The sequence below is a fragment of the Lissotriton helveticus genome, chromosome 12 (assembly GCF_964261635.1).
Source record: "Lissotriton helveticus chromosome 12, aLisHel1.1, whole genome shotgun sequence".
In the NCBI taxonomy this organism is placed as follows: domain Eukaryota; kingdom Metazoa; phylum Chordata; class Amphibia; order Caudata; family Salamandridae; genus Lissotriton; species Lissotriton helveticus.
Genome location: NC_136073.1, coordinates 829,475,534 through 829,485,788, shown reverse-complemented (window position 1 = coordinate 829,485,788; position 10,255 = coordinate 829,475,534).

The following is a 10,255-nucleotide window of genomic DNA, read 5'->3' as shown; positions in this document are numbered from 1 at the left end:
GTATGATTCAACTACACTAAAAAACCTTATGTGGCCTATTAGTGATACCTGCCGGCACTCTATTCATCCTAACTCTACTACGGGAATCTGTTCCCACTGTAAATTTACACTTTCTAGTCAGGAAGGTCAACTGCACCCTGTTAAAACTTACAAAATGTTTCTTTTAAATTGCCGATCATTAACCAAACACGCTGTGCAAATGTCCCTCCTGCTAGAGGAGAATGATCCCGATGTAATATTTTTGACAGAGACGTGGTTAAAAGATGCATCTGACACTGATATTACTTCTATCTTACAAATGGGATACACTTTGCAAAGGCAAGATAGACCAGAAGGTAGAGGAGGTGGCCTAGCCATTCTTCTTAAAAACCACTACCTCTGTAGGACCTCATCGGCCGCTATCTCTAACTGTGAAAGTATGCTCTTTACTTTGGACTTTTCACCTACAGTCTCATTTTCTGGCGCTCTTATTTACCGTCCCCCCAACCAAATAGGAGAATTTATTGACTCACTTCAATCTAAGATAGCTGACTTAGTGGTTAGTAGACCCTACTTCTCGATATTAGGAGACATAAATATCCATTTAGACGACCCTAATAATTCAACGGCTAGGGCATTTCTGGACAGTCTGGCAGCTCTCCAGATCATACAGAAGGGCTTTGAACCCACCCATGAAAAGGGCCATCTCCTTGATGGGATACTTAGCAATGACCATAGACTGGAAGTAGGGACTCCACTGCCCCTTACATGGACAGACCACTATTTAATACCTATACAGTGGACACCAGCTATGTCACTACAGCCCTCCCCCCGTACTATCCTACATGGGAGAGACTGGTCCAAAATTTCCCCTGATCAATGGGCCAATTTGCTCTCCTTGGCTCCCCCACAAAATGAGACAGACCCGGCATTGCAGTATGAGAACTACATCAACTGGCTGTGCTCAGCCCTGGACTCTATTGCACCTATCAAAGCCCTCAAAGAAAAGACTAAATCTAAGGATTCGCCTTGGTATACTCCCCAACTTAAAGAACTAAAAAGGGTGTGTAGGAAACTTGAAAGAAACTGGAGGATTTCCCGTAGTAATACAGACAAAATTATTCATCTTGAAGCCATCAAAAAATACAAAACAGAAATTAGATGTACTAAAACATCATACTTCGAGGAAAAAATTATAACCGCCTCCAACTCTTCTAGAGAAATTTTTCGGATAGCTAAATTCCTGATTGATACCCCTTTGACTCCTCCTGATCCTAGTAAAGCTCAGGCTCGCTGTGATAGTCAAGCTGAATACTTTCATAGCAAAATACAGAAAATTGCCTCTGCTTTTAAACCACCTAACTTATGTCAGGATACAGGAACCACCTCACTAAACACCAGCACTCCAAAATTAGAAGAGTTTCCATTGTTGGATGCAAACTCACTTGGGGTTATCATGTTGAAAATTAAATCCGGATCTCCTGCGGATCCTGCCCCCCCCTGCCAGCTAATAACAATTGAGAACACCATCAAACCGGTTATCCTTAATATCTTGAATGCATCTATTACCACAGGCTCAGTGCCCACAGCGTGGAAATGTGCCCAACTTAAGGCCCTATTGAAAAAGCCCACCCTGGATTCGGAGAACATGGCTAACTACCGACCTATTTCTCTCCTTCCATGGGTCAGCAAACTTTTAGAAAAACATATTAACACGTCCATCACTCAATTTTTAGAAAATCATCATCTTCTCCACGATTCCCAAGCCGGCTTCCGTCCCAAACTGGGAACTGAGGCGGCTCTCTTGGCGGTAACTGAATTGGCCAGGAAACAAATGGATCAAGGCGGCACTACAGCAATCATGCTGCTCGATCTTAGTGCCGCCTTCGACACTGTTAACACCAGCATTCTCCTTCACCGCCTCTATAAAATGGGAATTTCTGGGAAGGCCATGCACTGGCTCCAGTCTTTCCTGGAGAATCGCTCCTTTAAGGTTGTCGAGGGCACTACCCATTCAAAATGCTGGCCCTTGGATCAAGGTGTGCCCCAGGGCTCTGCTTTGAGCCCGACACTTTTTAATATTTATATGCAGCCTTTAGCTGATATAGTGCACTCGTTCGGCCTTGACATAGTGACGTACGCTGATGATACGCAATTAGTCGTATCTATGAATCAGGCGGACTCCTCCTCTTCTAATTTAAGCAACTGTTTGGTAGCGGTCGCTCAGTGGATGGCTATCTCGCATTTAAAATTAAATGGCGAGAAAACGGAGCTTTTGATGCTAGGCAACTCAGCCATTCCCAGCCCTCTACCGGACTGGCCCTCGTGTATGGGCCCCCCGCCCCAACCTAAGTCCCATATAAAGAGCCTAGGCATTTGGCTGGACACTAACCTCAGCTTCCTGCAGCAAGCTACTACTCTGTCCGCCATATGCTTTGGGCTCATGCGTATGCTGAGAAAGGTGTTACCACTTCTCCCTTTCGAAGCTCGCAGAATAATGGTGCAAGCCATTATTCTGTCCCGTTTGGACTACGGGAACTCCCTATACTTAGGGGCTCCCACCTCCACAATAAGGAAGTTGCAGGTGACACAAAACGCTGCAGCCCGCCTCTTACTAGGCCTTAACAAACGGCAATCAGGTACCATGGCCCTGAGGAAACTGCACTGGCTTCCCATTAAGGCCAGAGTGTTGTTTAAATCCCTGTGTATCATGCACAAAGCCATGTGGAAGACTGCCCCCACTATGATCTGCTCCCTAGCGGAACCCTACCTTCCTCACAGATCTCTGTGTTCCAGCACTGCTTTCCTAGCTACTGTCAATAAGATCAGACGCACTAGATGGGGTGGACGTTCCTTTTCCTGGAATGCCGCAAAGGAATGGAATTCTTTGCCCACTCTTCTTCGCAGCGAACCTAGCCTTTTAAAATTTCGGAAGGATCTGAAAACTTACCTGTTCATCTAATCTTCCCTCCCTTCTCATTAGTATGACGGTACATAGCGCTACGAGGCCTCCGGGTTGTTTGCGCTTTATAAAACCCGATTAATAATAATAATAATAATAGAATATTGTTTCCATGATTTAAAAGCATCCCCCTACACTCTCCCCAACCCAAGATTTAACCAGCATTGCCAAAGATAACAGGTCAGGCCTTTTGGCTTTTGATGCATTCCTATTGGCTTTGCCAATGCTTTTGCATTCATCACCACACATGCTGGACATCTAGCATGACAAAGGTGACTTTTTCGCAGATGCCCAAGTTGGTGGATCCCAGTTTTGGAGCAAGGAAGAAGAAAAAACATAAGTTAAATGGGCATCACCTTGTTTATTTTTAAAAGGAGAAGCCCGGCAGCATACTGCAGCTACCTCGACTTCCTGTATAGAGAAATAAAAGAAATACTACGGATGTAGAAGAGGTGTGGCAGGGTGAGGGCGAGGAGCATTGGTGGACGGGTGGGGGGAAGTAGACGATAGCAAGGTTAACTGGGAAGAAGGTTGTGAGAGCAGCCTACGTGGTGGGGGGTTACATTTAAAAAGTAAAAAAATCGTATTTAAAAAGACAAAAAAAAACAAGAAGGATGGAGACAGCAAGGGAAGCAATAGGCAAGCAGGGGGGTTGCAACATGGGGAGCACAGGGCAGGAATGTTAGAGTTAAACCATCACAAGAGGGAAGAGTGAAAAAACACATGCACTCCCACAGAGGGCTGAAAGCAAAAGAAACAACCATTTTTCAAAGTAATAAGTCTCACATTTATGAGAGTTTGAGCTATTGGGATTGTAAATGACAATGCCTTTTATTTATGTGTTGTTTTTAAAACAGATAAATAAAAGGCATTGTCATTTACAATGCCAACAGCTTAAACTCTCGCAAATGCCAGACCTATTGCATTGAAAATGCGTGCAATAAAAAAAAACGTTAGGAGAGCTTGTGTCCTGCCTGCAACAGCAGGCAGGACACAGCGATTTGAGAAAATAGTGCCCGGACGCTGTAATTAAAGGCTACCGAGCAACAACACATGTAACAAGGGGTGTCACAATAGGAGGTTACAAAATGAGACCATGAGGTACTAAGGAGGGTCTACGAAGCCTTTTGACCAATGAACAGCCACAGTTTACAGTTACCAATGACACAAACAAATGAAAAATAGGGGCTGAGCGTGGGCTGCGCTTGAAGTCCCTACCTGAATACAGCATGCCTCGCAGAGCAGTGCATGCGCTGCCCAGGCTCGACCTAAAAAAATTGTTCCCTGAGTCTGACAGTAGAAGGATACAAGCCATCCAATCAAAAAGATTGTAGGAGATGGTCAAACACTAGAAGAAGAAGGAAAACCATTGAATACGAAGCAAGCAAATGAAAGTGACAAGAAAGCCACCAATTGTAAGCAATGGGCTGACCCAAAACCCGCTGTTCATATTTGGATTGTCTACAATAGGCATCAAACTTGAACAAGCTCAAGAAAGCCGGTCTTGAACCTCAAATTTATGGAATTCAAGTCCAAACTGATTTGGTTTAACCCGATCTATATGGTTCCTGCCTTGCAGAAAGCAGGTAATAAAGAATGGAGGTCTTTGTTAGTAGTCCCAATTAAAGCCCTACTCATGAAGGTGTTATTAGGAGGTGCATTTAGCACTCAAGCACCGGGGGGGGGGGGGGGGGGGATGAAAGGCAGCGGACTCTGCAGAACTTAGAGGACTCCAACAAACAGATACTGCAACATAATACAGCAATTTTGTGGAAAAGGGGTGAGGACATTAGAGCCAAAGGGGAGGAGTGTAGATTTGTCCAGAAACAAAGGAACTTTAGAGGAAACAATGTATTAATCATTATAATCTAAAATAGAAGTAGCGTGAAAGGAGTAAGCTATTGAGAACGGTGAGGTAGAGAGAAAAGATTCAGAACAAAAGAAACGAGAGGTAAAGTGAGCAGTTAAGCAGAAGATTGGTGTGGAGACAAGTAGTGAGTGATCTGTAGGTTAAAAGAGACAAGGAGGAAAGTGGTGCAGTAAAGAGAGGACTAAAGAGAGTAAGAAACATAGTTGAGGTAAAGAAAGAAATCTGGTGAGAGATGTAAAGCAGGAGGAGGATAAAGAGAGGACGCTGCGATGAACACAAAGTAGTGAGGTGCAGAGAGGGGCGAGGTAGAGCAAAGTGAGGCAGTGAGAGGGTGTCGAGAGGCGCAGTGGTAGATATAGACAGACAGAGTGATAGAGAGGGGGAGTGTGGCGAGCCCGTGAGAGGTAGAAAAGGTGGGTGCAAAGGAATGTGATAGAGATTCAGAGATAGGTTGTAGGAATGGGAAGGGAAGGGGAAGGAGAAGGGAAGGGGAAGGGGGAGGGGGAAGGAGGGAAGGGAAGGGGAAGGAGAAGGGAAGGGGAAGGGAAATGGAAGGGGGATGGAAGGGGGAGGGGCAGGGAAGGGAAGGGAAGGGGGAAGGAAGGGAAGGGAAGGGAAGGGAAGGGGAAGGAGAAGGGAAGGGGAACGGGAAGGGGAAGGGAAGGGGAACGGGAAGGGGAGGGGAAGGGAAGGGAAGGGAAGGGAAGGGGAAGGGGAGGGACAGGGGAAGGGAAAGGAAGGGGAGGGGGAGGGAAGGGTAGGGAAGGGGGAGGGGAAGGAAGGGAAGGGAAGGAGAAGGGAAGGGAAGGGGAAGGGAAGGGGAATGGAACGGGGAGGGGAAGGGGAAGAGAAGGGGAAGGGAAGGAAAGGGGGAAGGAAGGGAAGGGAAGGGGAAGGGGAAGGAGAAGGGGAACGGGAAGGGGAAGGGAAGGGGAAGGGGAAGGGAAGGGGAAGGGAAGGGGAAGGGAAGGGGGAGGGGAAGGGGAAGGGAAGGGGAAGGGAATGGAAGGAGAAGGGGAAGGGGGAGGGGGAGGGGAGGGAAGGGAAGGGAAGGGAAGGGAAGGGAAGGGAAGGGAAGGGAAGGGAAGGGAAGGAAGAAGTGGTTCAGCAGAAGAGGTCAGGTGAAACAATAGGAGAGTTGAGACAGAAATATAGGTGAAGCAGAGGCATAGGTGACGAAGAAGAAGCTGGAGAGAGGCCACGCTTTACCAGGGGCAGCTTGCAATGAGGGGGTATCTTGGCAATTGGCCACTTCGCCCAAGCACTAACAGGGCTCTGCGCTCCCCCCACCTGCGAACAAGACATATCTGACAATCTTCCGCAGGACTCCTCTAAAATCTAAATGTTTCTGACTCCCTGGAAGGATTCATCAGCAGGCTGCCCATATGCCAACCTTTTCTTTATGCAAAGAAGGAGTCACGTAGATAGAGAATTTCGTTTCTTAGATACAAAATCGAGATGAATTGGCACAGCCATATACTGGCACACTTTCTCTGTCACCGGGGTGTCCACCTTAGGTCCAGGTGCGTCAGCTCTGTGTAAAACTCTCAGAAAATCCCAAACATACATATATGACTTACATCATTTTTTAAATAAGTGCGTCCTGTCTGGATATCCTGAAAATCTGGCATGGATCTAGCTCTCCTGGATTTACTTGTGACTGTGACTGTAGCACAACAATGACAAACATGTGAAAAGTTTAATAAACCAAATGTTGCTCATTGTTTGTTTATATCCCATAAGAAAGCCTTTCTTCAGTAGGATCATCAATGCCCAGGCTCTCATGACATTCAATTTCTGCACTTCTCTGAAGGGTTTTCTCCTGTGAACATTAACTCCCACTTTAAGAAATTTGTCAATGGGATAAAAGTGGAAAGTGATTGGTCCAACAAAAATTGTTATGTTCTCAGTGCTTATTTTGTTTAAAACAAGAATGTAATCAAACTCATTTTTTCTTCCCGCTGCCACTGCTGAATAATGGGTTTGCTGCAAACTAAGGTGGCTTAGACTTAATTCCACCTCGTGCCTCATTCCTCCACCACACTACACCTCCTTTCTCTTTGTTTCACTCTTGTAGGTTCTTTTTCAACCATGTTTTCCCCCTTTGTCACTGTTTTCATATCTTTCTCTTAATCCTTCTTTCTCCATTTTTGTTACTTTCTCTCTCTCTTCTTCTGGCCAACGTCTGATGTTCCTAAACATGTGTACCAGCACCCACCACCTGAAACCAAGAGAACCCGGTAAGCACTGTGTTCTCTGGTTTATGTGATTTTTAAAGCCTATATTGCTATTTAAATGGCTGTAGGTAATAGTTTTATTTAGGACTGAGCTCTTGAACCCCTGAAAGGTAAATGTTGAGTCAGATTTTCAAGACATCTACAATGAGTTTGCATGAGGCACAGTTTCTGAAATTTAGAATGATTATTTGCATACTTGTCATCCTGAACACCTATCTGGACATTACTGATCAGTGGGTTCAGGGACACCGCGCACGCGCACTGTGAGGGACGCTTGGTCAGAAGGATCTGTCCGCAGCGGGGTCTCTGTGGGAGGCATTTTGGTGTCATGTGTGAGTGACCAGAGCAGCTCTCTGACCCTGTCTTGAGCCGTGACACTTAAAGCCTCATAGTGGGAGAGAAGGAACCCATGGAAAATCATGGCACGTAGGAGATCCTACCTGTCGCTAGTAAGGGGATTTACCTCTAAAATACAATACAACAGTTTTCATCCATGACACACTAACACAAAGTGTTCCACTGAGGAGTTATTTCCTTAACACGCCCGCTGTGGTTTGCCTGCTAGAGGTCAGCCAACATGGGTCTTCCTTATAAAAACAGTAGAGCCCTTTTGTTCCTGAAGCAAGAGCCAAGATCAGAAAGGAAGGACATAATTCTTAAGAAGGAAACAAAACAACCATTGGCAGTGCAAAAGGTTAGGCTTTCATGTGCTGCACCAGTGCACTAACACAGGCACACAGCCCACCCTGCACTCACGTGGGTAGAGTGGTTTAATTCTGGTGAACACGGAAGAGGAGTGAGAACCAAGAAAGAGCATCAGCCTGCTGAGGTGCGATGGAGCATGGACACAACGAAGAGTGCATGAGAAAAGGAATGAAGCATGGGGGAGGGTATGTTATGCTGAAACTGAGAGCTGAGCTACTCAGGCTGAGTGCCAGCAAGTACCTTCTGCACTATGCAAAGTTTAAGATAAAAGATCCATTAACTCACTGGTTACCTGTAGAGGAAATCCAACTGGGAGTTGACAATGGAAGTAAATTAAGAAACAGACATAGCAGCTGCATTTGGCTCAATCTCAAGGCACCAGATATGGTATTTAGGTAGGCCAAGCAAGACTGCATTCCTATAGTCAACAGCATGAGACGGCTGCCTGGATCACCGCCCTCTCCTTCAACTCAGAGGCTAGGAAGAATTTTCCTTAGACTTTGCAAACGACAACAACATGTTCCAGAGTTCTAGTTAACATGCTGGCAAGATTTAAGATAGGCATTGGCAGTAACACCAACATTTGTTCATAGTAGCAGGGCTGAGATTGGGCAAGAGGCAGTGACTACCAAACTGTATCTAAGGTCTAAGGATCATCCTCTAGAATCAACAGTTTAGTTTTATCTGCACACATCTCCAAAACGATAGTGTTCAAACATGCAACTGAAACAAGACACTCCTGAAGTTTAAGAGGAAAGCCAGAAATGACATATCAACATCACAATTAACAAGCATTTACAATGCAATAGGTCTCCCAATAGCGAGATTTTGAGATATTGGCATTGTTAATGGCAATTCCTTTTCTAATATTAAAAGGCATTGCGAGGGGTGAGAGGGGCGAGGGGCGAGGGGAGGGTGGTATGGGGAGAGTGGTGAGAGGGGAGAGTGGTATGGGGAGAGTGGTGAGAGGGGAGAGTGGTGAAAGGGGAGAGTGGTGAAAGGGGAGAGTAGTGAATGGGGAGAGTAGTGATAGTGTAGAGGGGAAAGAGTGTTGAGAGGGTAGAGTGTTATCGCATTTGTAATGCAACATGTTTAGTATTAACATGACTTAGATGTATTGATATAACAAATAATTGTTTTTTCAAAAATAATATTTAATACTTAAATAAAAGTAATTTTAATTTATAATGGCAATATCTTAAACTTTACTAAAAAACGTTTGTGAATGTTATGTTCAGTGTATTGTGGCAGTGTCCCTGAGTGATGTGGTGGTGTCCCTGAGTGATGTGGTGGTGACCCAGAGTGTTGTGGTGGTGACCCAGAGTGTTGTGGTGGCGTCCCTTAGTGGTGTGGTGGTGTCCCTGAGTGATGCGGTGGTGTCCCTGAGTGATGTGGTGGTGTCCCTGAGTGATGCGGTGGTGTCCTTGAGTGATGCGGTGGTGTCCTTGAGTGATGCGGTGGTGTCCTTGAGTGATGCGGTGGTGTCCTTGAGTGATGCGGTGGTGTCCTTGAGTGATGCGGTGGTGTCCCCGAGTGATGCGGTGGTGTCCCTGAGTGATGCGGTGGTGTCCCTGAGTGATGCGGTGGTGTCCCTGAGTGATGCTGTGGTGTCCCTGAGTGATGCGGTGGTGTCCCTGAGTGATGCGGTGGTGTCCCTGAGTGATATGGTGGTGTCCCCGAGTGATGAGTGGTGGTGTCCTCGAGTGATGAGTGGTGGTGTCCCCGAGTGATGAGTGGTGGTGTCCCCGAGTGATGAGTGGTGGTGTCCCCGAGTGATGAGTGGTGGTGTCCCTGAGTGATGTGGTGGTGTCCCTGAGTGGTGTGGTGGTGTCCCTGAGTGGTGTGGTAGTGTCCCTGAGTGATGTGGTGGTGTCCCTGAGTGATGTGGTGGTGTCCCTGAGTGATGTGGTGGTGTCCCTGAGTGATGTGGTGGTGTCCCTGAGTGATGCGGTGATGTCACTTATTGATGCGTGGGGGTGTCCGTAAGTAGTGTGCTGGTGTCCATGAGTGAGGTTAGGATGTCCCTAAGTAATGCGGTGTTGGCTATGAGTGTTGCCCCAGAGTGATGTTTGTCTATAAAGTGATATGTAAAATGTGAATGAGAATTGTATTGTATTGTGGTATACTTATATAGCGCACCTGTCACCACCAAGGGCATCCTGGCGCTTTTGACTCATGGTCCAAGCAAAGCAACGGCTCAACCCATCCTAGGGAAAAGATAAGTTTTCAAAGCCTTTCTGAAGGCTGAAAGTTCCTCAAGACTTCTCAGGGAAAGGGGCAGGGAGTTCCAAAGTTTGAGCATGTTTACATAAAAAAGTAGAAACGAGTTTAGGCGCGTACATTTCAAATTTTAAAAAAAAGTATTGTAAGTAAATAAATGTAAAGCACATGCTAAAAGCTTAAATATCAACTTTTTCATAAATACCCAGTGGCTAATGCAGGTGCAGAGATGGTATTATTTACCTTTCACAGATTTCAAATGTGACATTTTGCATTTTTTCT